The sequence below is a fragment of the Vanessa atalanta genome, chromosome 1 (assembly GCF_905147765.1).
Source record: "Vanessa atalanta chromosome 1, ilVanAtal1.2, whole genome shotgun sequence".
In the NCBI taxonomy this organism is placed as follows: Eukaryota; Metazoa; Arthropoda; class Insecta; order Lepidoptera; family Nymphalidae; genus Vanessa; species Vanessa atalanta.
The window spans coordinates 4997107-5008963 of record NC_061871.1 but is presented as its reverse complement, the minus strand read 5'-3'; positions in this window follow the sequence as shown (position 1 = coordinate 5008963).

Below are 11857 nucleotides of genomic sequence, written 5' to 3'. Positions count from 1 at the left end.
ATTAATAAGTACCTATTAATAATTTATATACAAAAAGTAGTGATATCCCATCAAAAACATAAATGTAAAAATGAGAGCCAAGTTAAATATTATGATATATACCTTGGTTGTTGACTTCAACGACAAAAGAAGTGAGATCTAAATTTTTGCCAAGTTAAATAGCCCTTCTGAAATTTATTTATAACTACATAAAACAGCATTTCTTCTTATAACTTGGGATAATATATTGTTGCCTAAGGTCTGACTTGGCTAGTTCTTATATGTTTATAAACACAACTTGTAGTTTGTGTTTAGAATAACAAATTATAACTCAGAACCTCTAAGAAGAATGGAGGACAGCTCAGTATTGCTTAGTTAGTATATACGTACATTAAGAGCTGCGATGGTCCAGTCACTAGAAAACATTAATCTTAACCAGATATTGCGAGTTCATATCTAGACAAGTACCATTGAATATTTGCGTGCTTAATTTGTGTTTATAATTCATTTGTAAAGGCTTAAAACTTACGAAGGCTATAATATAATTCTTATATGAGAACTAGCCAAGTCAGACCTTAGGCAACAATATATTATCCCAAGTTATAAGAAGAAATGCTGTTTTATGTAGTTATAAATAAATTTCAGAAGGGCTATTTAACTTGGCAAAAATTTAGATCTCACTTCTTTTGTCGTTGAAGTCAACAACCAAGGTATATATCATAATATTTAACTTGGCTCTCATTTTTACATTTATGTTTTTGATGGGATCTATACTTCTATACTAATACTAATATTATAAATGCGAAAGTAACTCTGTTTGTCCGTCTCGCTTTCACGTCAAAACTACACACAAATAGTCTAAAACCTGAGAAAGGACATAGACTACTTTTTATTTGGAAAACATGTTGTAAGGGGTTGAAAAGGGGGATGAAAGGTTGTAAGTTGTTGAAAGTATTGTCATTTTTAGGATTAGAAGAATAAAACTTATATTTTAGTCTGTATACCTATAAACTAAAATATCATGACACCCCAATTTTGGAAATTCTACCCCTAAAGTACCTACGCACCAGGCGCGCTTTCCATGAATATGCAGCCGCCTTGCGGCGGCTGCCGCTGGTGGAGTCGCGGTTGCATATCCTTGGCGATCCCGTGGCCTCACCACTCGGCGGCATGGTGGAAACCCGAGGATGGTTTGAGTGGGTAGGACAGGGCATTAGCACTAGCGTGCCCTGGCACAGGGCATTAGTTCCCGGTTGAGTCCCACATACCCGTCCCGGTCCCCCGACCGGGCGGCATGCGTAAATGCATTTCCTCCTCGTTAAACAAAAAAAAAGGGGGGTTGAACGTTTGTAAGGAAGTCCGTAATTTTTTAAGTTAGAAACATGAAACTTTATTTCTGGAATACCGATTAAAAAGGAGTAGATACTTATTTAAGTGTTTCTGCATTTTCTACCCCTACGGAGGTGAAATAAGGGTTGAAAGTTTGTATTGAAATCGGTCATTTTTAAGATAGAAAAATCATAGATATCATGAAACTTTATTTTTGGGATACTGATCAAAAATGAGTAGATACATATTTAAGCGTTTCTAGATAATCTACCACTAAGGGGGTGAAATAAGGGTTGAAAGTTTTTATGGGAGTCAGTCATTTTTTAAGCTAAAAATATGAAACTCTATTTTTGGGATAATGATTAAAAATGATTAAATACGTATTTAAGTGTTTCTAGATACACTCCTCTAAGTGGTTAATAGGGGTTGACATTTCTTATATAGATTAGTCTGGTAGTCCGTCATTTTTTAAGTTAGAAGCATAAGACTTTATTTTTGGGCTACCGAATAAAAATGTGTTGATTCGCATTTAAGCGTTTCTGGATATTCTACCCTAAGGGCTGAAATACACACCAATGTGGTATACAAAGAGGTCTTAAATTTACGTCATATTTTAAGTTAATTTTGTAAATGTATACATATTCTACGCGGGCGAAGCCGCGGGTAACAGCTAGTTTAAAATATTAACAGAATTTGGGAGATCCCCTTTCTTATGAATCACAATAGACGGACGTTTAAACCTTATCAACTTCTTGCTGCAGAAAAAACAAATTATATATTTTACTTGGCGGTAAGGCTTTGAGCGGAATCGAGGCGCCATCTTAACGTTTTGGCAGAAAATACGTAGTGGTTATGTAGTAAGCTGGATCATTGAAGAGGTGGTTCATTGAAAGTTAATACAAAAATAATAATGTTGTTGAGTGGAGTTCCATCGGTGTCGCAAGCCCGATTATAACTGTCGAATTGATGTTTCATATTATTCACTATGAAATAATAATTGTTTAGTGCTAGAACATTGTGAAACTTAAATTGTACGAAACAGTTTTTACTATGTTTTGGCCTCGCATTCAATACCGATGACGCCCACATATATATGACCTGTAAACTTATGATGACGTCAAGAAAAACAATGGATTTTTTTCTCCTTTCTTATTGTTTAGAAAAACGTGTTCGATTATTTTGATCGTATAACTTATTTTAAGGGTGTATCAAACTACAGATACATTAATAAAAAATAACCTACATTATAAGGAACTCAATCAGTAAGATTCCAAAAGCTATTACATAACGATAGACAGAAAAATGAAATAAAATACTCGAGTTCGTTAATCAGAAATGAAAAGAATACTTTTATTGTTTAACGAACTGTATTAATGCATTTATTCCTATCCCATCTACCTTTATCTGTCGAAAGTATAACTGTTCAATTATCTCGTTACATTGCCAACATCAGGAGTGACTACCCTAGGTTTGTTTAATCTTTCAAATGCAATTAAGTCGGTGATCTTGTTGGCTGTGTATATCTGCAGCAGAAAAAGTCATGAGTTCTATTACTTTCAACCTATAAAACATCCATTCGCTTTTATTGGTTTTAATATGTTAAACACATGTCCTAAACTATTGTTTATATCATTATAATAATATGAAAAAGATATTGTTTTATTGGAAACAATTATCATTTATTATTAACTGAGGCTACTAAATAATTCAAGCCAATGTCCAAAAAAACATTGATAAATAAGACATATTACTCAACAAATGATCATAATATATATAAAAAAGCGTGAAGCGATGTGTTGTTTTTAATTTATTTGTACTTTATAGACAGAAAGTCTGTAACCAAAATGGTGGAGAGTACTTAATTTCTGCCGATTTTTCTAAATTTATCTATCGAACTGGTGATGGCTTTACATTTAATTGTAACTGTAACACAATGATGTTCTTTATTGAGCCTACTTATATACAGAACATCTTGATTTTTATTTTAAATAATGATTACAAAGCTTAATTTGTGAATAACTTGGAAGCATTTTGCCAATCTTTTGTACTTTTTTTTGCACCATAAATAATAATTAATTCAACTTAATATTAAATTATTAGCAAATATAAAATTTGTTGCTGTTACAATAAAATATAAAAAAATATATATCGTCATAAATATAATTTATAATTTAAGAAAATAAATATGTTTCTCTCATTATTATAATAATATATAGAGTCGGGAATGACGATGTAAAAGGCGGCATGATCGTTTGATGTCACGACGAATCGGTCTTAAGGAACACCAATAAGTGTTTCACATAAAATGTATAATCGAAATGAACATGGGATATATATTTATATCGATATTATCAATCGCTTAAATCAGATCAATTTATCAAAATAAATAGATACAGATCAAAATTAAAAATAATTATTATAAAAATCATGACCACGCGGAATTTTAGCAAGAATGCTAGCAGCATTTCTCTGTTGAATCGCAATTCCGATTCTCTTGGTGAAAAATTAACCAAGTCTCCTGCGACTACTAAAGGCATTACGGACGGAAATCATAGACTTTTAAATTCTGTACATTTTTATTAATAATTCGTCCAAGATTAAGGGTGTTCTAGCGGTACAAATATCTAATTTTGAAAAATAGGCAATTATTTTTGTACTTTGTTTCCCATTGTAACATTTAACGTTTCAGCTCACATTTAAAGTCATTCTACTGATTTAAAAAAAAATTGCGTATTTATGATAAAAGTTGATATATTAATATTATTATTACATGGCAGTAATACTAAATTATTTTATTTCATTGTTAACTGTTAGATATTCTATAGTGAATCGCTAACATTGAATGTTATGTTATAGACAACTTGGTGACGTCACAACATTTTGTAACTTTAAAATTTAACGCCCCATGTGCTTTGTTCGAAAAATCGTCAGTCGTGAAAAATCTACAGACGTCTGTTATGATGAAGTTATTAAAAAAAATCAGAACGCATATTCGACGTCACTTTAAATGTTAATAAATAAAAATTCCATTATACAATATAATATACATAAATTATTACTTATTAAAAAAATGCGTATTTACTGGTTAAGCACAACCTTGAGATACCGGAAACGATTTACTTTTCGTAATCCTTCTAATCTTTATTCGTAGAGCGAAACAATTAAAAATTGTTCCTAACTCTTAGTGGGCCGGGATTATCGGAGCGTGGTTGGAACTGACGAACTTTAAACTACCCTTCCATTAGACGAGAAGTTTATATGATAATAAATCCTTCAATTTTATTAAACCCCTAATCTCATTGGGGACCAATTACTGTCAGCTGTAGTGTAGTTTTATTAAATTGACGTAATGGATAAATAAAGGGAGACAAAACAACCGATTTCTTATCTATACAAATAAATAAGTAGGCGATTATTGTAAAACTGAAAAAAATACTAAACCAATATAAATGAAACTTACACCAGAAGATGTGCCGCGTTTGGGTGAAGGGTTAAGTACAAAATTACAGTATATAAGTAGATGCGCTTCATAATTTTACCCATTTTAAGGAAACCATTAACGTCACTATAGAGTTTCTAATTCCATTTACAATTCATCAATTAAAACCGAGTCAGACACTAAGACAAAAGGTAAGAAGATCAAAAATTCCTTTAGACATGCATACATTACATTACATTTAAAAATAAACAAGAAGTGTCGTGGGAAATTTGAACGAAGTTGCTTTCGCTATATATATATTGAATATCAGACACAATAAAATCAATTAACAACGTTTAAAATGATTAAATAACAATGACAAAATTGTTACTAAAATCCTGTGTTAATTACAACAATAACAAAAGATAACCTTAAACAAATAATTTTACAAAAAACCGTTACAATAGAATATGGAGGAGGCATACTATACTCTCATACTACTTTTTTTACGTAACGATTTCAGTAGGTACATTCTACTGTAAGTCTTGTAAAATAACTTCACTCCATTACTATCTATGTGACATTAGCAAAATAGTTAGAGCCATCTCAATACGACGACAAAACAAATTTAAATAAACGTACAATACATAGTTTACTGTATATCATCGTTACCTATCCAAATGGACGATTATATTATTTATCAATTAATATTGCTCGAGTTAACTGTTTGGAAAATCTATATTGAGTTGTTCAAATTTTATTTTGTAAGTAAGTAAGTTTTGAATTATAATTATTGGATAAAATTTCTTTATATAAAACACGTGGAAATCTCATTGGTTTTAAGTGTCTGGGTAAATTAAATGTTCAGCTTACAGTGTGCATGTATCGGATACAGTTCCACGATGTACATCCGCCAACCAAAAATGGATCGAGGTTGTAGATTATGGAAAATATTTGGCCTGCAGTCTGACATATATACTCTGTCGGTCTGCCTGTTTCTCTTCCACGACAAAACCACTGAACTGACTTTGATAAAAATTAATATGAAGATAACTTAAACTCCAAATAAGATATAGATATAAGCTACATTTTATCCCTAACACCTGATGACAAAATCGCGGTCAACTAGTATCGTTATTAATTACAATTATATATTTATAAAGATTTATCATTGGCAGCAAAAAAAAAATAGTATTCTCTTTTTAAATTAATTTATAAAGGTAGATAAGCAAATATATTATCTAATGACAAGGTGGCACTTTCATGTACATTTGCGCAGCGGTAATCATCGCTTATAATGACCGCAGCGCAAATGCACATGAAAGTGACCACTCCTTACACCTACAATACACTGCCAAACTTTGATTCTAAGATATTATGCAAATCACTCACCCTTGAAAATATAACAAAGTAATACAGAATATTGATGTTTGGAGAGTAATTAATGAATAGATAGAGGTATCCATGCAGAAGGGCCTGTATAAAGCCCTACCCTACCACCGCTTAAAATCTCAAAGACAAATTAAATTCGAAGATATACATTAATGATTTATACCCCAATGATCGCTTTTATTACAAATACCCCGTCATGTGTAATAAAGTCCCAATTACAGAATTTAAACAGACTTCGACCGATTCAGTAAAATTTTCTTGATTCGAGGGTTTTTAATTGCTACAACGAAAACAAAGGAAATGCCGCAAGAGAGGTACAACGCTTTGACGTGCAAAATAATAACAGAAAATGTAAAATATAATGTACATTTGTTTATGAAATGCGAATATTTTCCACGTCTGCATATAGTATAAATTGCGTTTCCTTTGAGTAGGGTAGAGTAGCCTACAGCGAGTCGCGACACTTTTCGAGAAAACTTTATGAGAGAAAACAAAATTGTATAAAGCTATTCAGTCCTCAGCGACTAGACGAGTCACGACTTCATACGAGACTGCCTCATAACAATTAAAATAAGTTTATCATGATAGTGATAATTGAAACCACACGGGACAATTATTCTTTAACTTCATACAAACTTAATTATTATTTAAAATGTTTTAATAATAATTTTATTGATAATGAGGTTATCTTAGATAAAAGTGATAAATTTTATCTATTTGAGCTCTTGGATCCTCGGTAAAAATAAATTTATTCCAGGTAGATATTTTTTTATAAAATATACTTAAGGGAAATTGGCTGACTAATTTATTATATAAATAATTGGCTAACTTATTATACTTATAATTGACTAATTTATTATATGAATAATCTGAATAATTGGTGAACTAATTTCACAACGATATTTTCCACCAATAATGATTGTTCGAATGAAAATAATATTGCGCGAATAATTAAATAGTTATTATCAAGAAATCATAAAAAAAATTGTAGTTAAATACATCACAAATATTTTATACCTTTGATAAATACGAACAATATGTTTATATATATAGCCTTTCATAATTATAATTACGTGACCATTATTTTTCCCTACATTTTGTAACGCCACGCACATTCTGCAGAGTTTTACGACCACCCCTCTCCTCCTCAGTATAACCTTTTACGACTGGCCATCATCACTTGCGGCAATATTTGCTAAGATATTAGAAAAACACCATTTAATAAAGGAAGAATGGAAGAAAAACCTTTGTGCAATTATGTCCTTTATTTGTTTTTACCATAAAGTCAAAATTGAAAATGAATAGTAAGATGACTCATATGTTGGTAATTAAAATAACAAACAATTTTAAAACTGTTCGATTTTTTATTTTAATTGTTATTCTCTCGTAATTGTTATATTTACTACTTTCTTCGTCGTTAACACAAAACAAAGATAGATAGATTTTTATTTTATTTATTTTACTTTATTCTACATCAGATATTAGACCAACAAAAACATTAAAACTTTGAAATATAGACTTAAAAAAATCGATAATAACGTTTGAGCATTAATCAGACAGCAATACTAGTATTGTTGTATTCCAGTTTGAAGGGCGAGTGAGCCAGTTCCACTGGCAATATAGCCAGTAGGCACAATTCATATAACATCTTAGCTCCAACGGCTGGTGGCGAATTTTTGTGATTTAGGGACCTTTCCGTACATCGCTTAATATTTCTTACATCGCCATTTTGTATGAGTGATGGTAACCACTTACCACCAGGTCTCGTTAGCCCGTCCACCTACCTATTACATTAAAAAAACTTAAATAAGTTTGGTATTTTATTATATACCAAGATTCTATCTCCTATTCTTATCTTATTTTAAAGCTATAAGAATATTTATACATCCAGAAATAACTAATTAAATATTCTCAACTAACTATTTAAGAACAGCTAATATAAAGTTAGTAGGTATCTAATTATCGGGCATCCAACACTGCGGTTGTTCTCGTCTGCAAACTTTGATGTTTGATTCCAATCTTCAATTACATCTCACCAGGAACGTAAAGTTAGAAAATCATTCTTTTTTCCATAATTTAACCGACGGTGCCAAGATATTTTTAACCAATGAGAGATTAATGAGACATGAATAAAAAAAATTGAAAGATACTATGAACTGAAAATTATAGATTAGGTATGTTAAGTAACAAATCCAATGAATATAAAAAGCAAGTCTGTTCATAAAAAAACGCCATCTTTATCTGAAAATATATATATATAGGTGATCATAAAAGTAAAAAGCATATTTCATCAAAATCGGTCAAGCCACATAGTAGAAGATTACGGTCACACACAGAAATTTTATACACACACGTTACGCAAACATTTCCTTAATTTTTTTATGATTAATGTCTTCATTCGTATCTATATAAAATGAGAATATACAAGCCGCTGTAAGCGATAGTATAATAAAAATCCTATCGCGAAACAGCAATATTTAGGGTTATTGTGTTCCAGTTTTAAGGGTGAGTGAGACAGTGAAACTTCAGGCCCAGAGGACGTAACATTTCAGTTTCCAAGGTTGATCATTGATTACCTAAGAAATGATTCAAATTTCATACGACAATGTCTACGGGCATTGGTGTCATTAATCCGTCCGACAGTCCCCTTACGATACCATAAAAACAAAATTAAATACCATAGAGTACGAAATCTGGTTTCACAGAAAACAGCCATATTCAAACAGCATAAGCCGACGAGATCGATATAAGTATCGAGACTAAATTTATAACTTGGTTCATTATAACGTCATCTTGCACTGCGAAGTTTCGAAGATAAGATAAACTAAAATATAATCAGAATAGAGTACATGGGTAATCAAATAATTCATGAGATGACATGCTTTTAGTAACTCATTATTTATTTGTCGATATTAATTTTAGTATCTCTTTCAATGTAATTATACCAAAATGAAAGACTCTTATTAAACACAGTAAAAGATTACTTATTCTACTGGTGTTGGAATATTTAAATTTGGATTATAGTTTCAGTAGGCTAATAATCTTAATAATTGTTTGCATGCTATGTAATTTTTCTCACGGTGCTCAATCTCAGCCTCACTCTCAGTCGCATTCGCCGTTATATATAGTCGTAATCTTATTTACAGTAGTAGTCGAAGTCGCTTAAAACAGAGCATGTACATGACTCTTATTGCAATAAATAAATTTTGAAATGTTTTTAATTTAAAATTAACTAGGACTAATGTGGACTCTGTGCTTTCGATAACACGCGCCATTTAAATAATAATATCTTGATTATATACTCTAACAAAATTATATAGGTAGCGTGTTTCAAGTGACTGATATTATATAAATATGATTAAAAAAAATCGGATTATTTAAAATACACCAATTACCATGATATGTTTTCAGAAATAATTAATGTAAAGATAAATACTTAGTCATGATAAAAAAAATATCTACTAATTAAAAACTTTTGTAATAATATGCAAAAGTCAGTCCGTTTTCTGTTACTAAAAATGAACAGTGCACATATGCATTCCGTTGTTTCCAAAGTAGAACAATATATTTAATGGACCAGATAGTTGTTCCAGTCGTGTTTTCACATCGTACTGGGTACTGGATTCTTACATATGTCTTATGCCAACTATTGAAATGTTGTGCTGAATACGACTTATGTTAAGCAAAACTTAGTACTGTAATTTAATTTATAAATCACAAGCTGAGTCCGCGACTGCGTGGGAAAATTAAAAAAAAAATGTTGTAGCCTTAGTTACTCCTTACTACATCGCTATCTGCCAGTAAATGTCGGTCCAGCCGTTCCAGAGATTAGTGGAACAAACACAGACAGAGAGACAGACAAAAATTTTAAAAAATGTATTTAGTAAAAAGCGATTATTTTAATATTACAAACTAAAATCTAATTTTATTATGTGAATAGATAAAATAAATTGATGCCTAAACGACACTTACAATGTCGAAAGAACTGCTGCTATATGCTTAAAATTCATCAACAAAAATTTTAAAAATCTAAAATATACTTATGTAACTCGGAAATATAAATTATAATTAAGTAATAATTATAATAACAATTACATACCAATAAATTAATAATATCTTTTCAGTACTAGATTGTATTAAATAATGTAGCTATTCTTATCAATTACTGCAATTAATTACTATCTAGTGAGTAATAAATACATTATCACATTGAAAAATAATTAATCAACACAGATAAAAAATAAAAACTCAACAGAGCATCCGAACGTTTGCCAAAACAAAGAAAAGGTCAGTAAGTTTTTACCCGTACGGAATAAGCAGATTAAATCCATAAATTGCGGATACACTTTATAACGATTAGGAGTAAAGTAAAAATTGAATTCTTTCGTAAATTTAAAAGCAATAATTAGAAAAATACTATAATGTACCTTATAGTTTATGTTAATTATGTCTAATAACAAATAAATATAACGTTTTTTTTTAAATTATTAAAAGGAATCTACAATTCTATAACATTATAACTTATAAGGAATGATGTAACAATGAAAACAAAAGAACGCAAGCATCAGCTAAATGCAATGTCGTAAGTATATATAAAAGAGCGCTGATTTTCAGCCTGCTCCTTACTCATGAACAAAATAAAACAACTGCGTTTAAAAGAAACACGTGATTGTTAAACCAAAAAAATATTATTATTTAATATTGATGAATTTATATATTTACCAGATCGATAAATTTTATTTCGCCAATATCATATATTACAACGTCCTAGTCAGTTCAAATGTTAAACGTTAAAATTTTAGATTTTATTAATATCATCACAATGTTATATTAAATTTTCGGTAGTAATATATTTTGTTTTAAAAATTACGACAATCGTACCTGGCACGGAGTAAGTAACGGCAAAACTGTCTGGCAAATTCAACTTTAAATTAACGTTGGAATATCGAATGTCTATTTATCGTGTGGTATTTTTAAGTGAGAATTTTTCCTAGAGTATCATTGAATACAAAACCTCCGTAAGTACTAAATCTTTGCTCTAGTACCTATTCGCAGCCAGGACGATAAAAAGTAAAAAGCAAGGATATTATTCCATTATCGAAAGCATGTGGCGAGTAACCAAACACTAAATCGTACATCGCAGTTTGTTGAAAAATAAAGAAAACACGTAATGTAGGGAAGTGGCGAAGTGCATAGAAAACATCGGTTGGAGCTCATGCACGTTCCACTGCGGCAGTTTATTCCACATTATTTCTTGGTCCTCGGTTATTATTCCAACGGTGCCTCGAACATCGCCAGGGGGAATACAAATTCTATACATTTCCAGACGAAAACGCTCGCCAGTCGTCTCAAAAGTTACTGATACATATTTTCCACTGGAAATTTGTGGTTACAAATCTCTAATGGTTCTGTTTACTAGTTTCAAATTTTCAAAATATTTCATAAATAGAAGGGAAACGATCAGATCGAACTTGTCACGGATATAAATCAAACAGCAGTTTTCAATTAAAATATATTTACTATATTTGGATATATTATATAAAATTATTTTTATCTACCTTGAACGTACATTAAATATTTCATTTAAATATATATATAATTATTTAAGGTTAGTGAAACACCTAACAAAATGAACCGGGTGGTATAAATAATTAAACGATGACTGGCCCACTTACTGCCCCTAACGAATAACTTTTTCACCCTTCATAATGTTGCTGAAAATTTAATATAAAGGCGAAG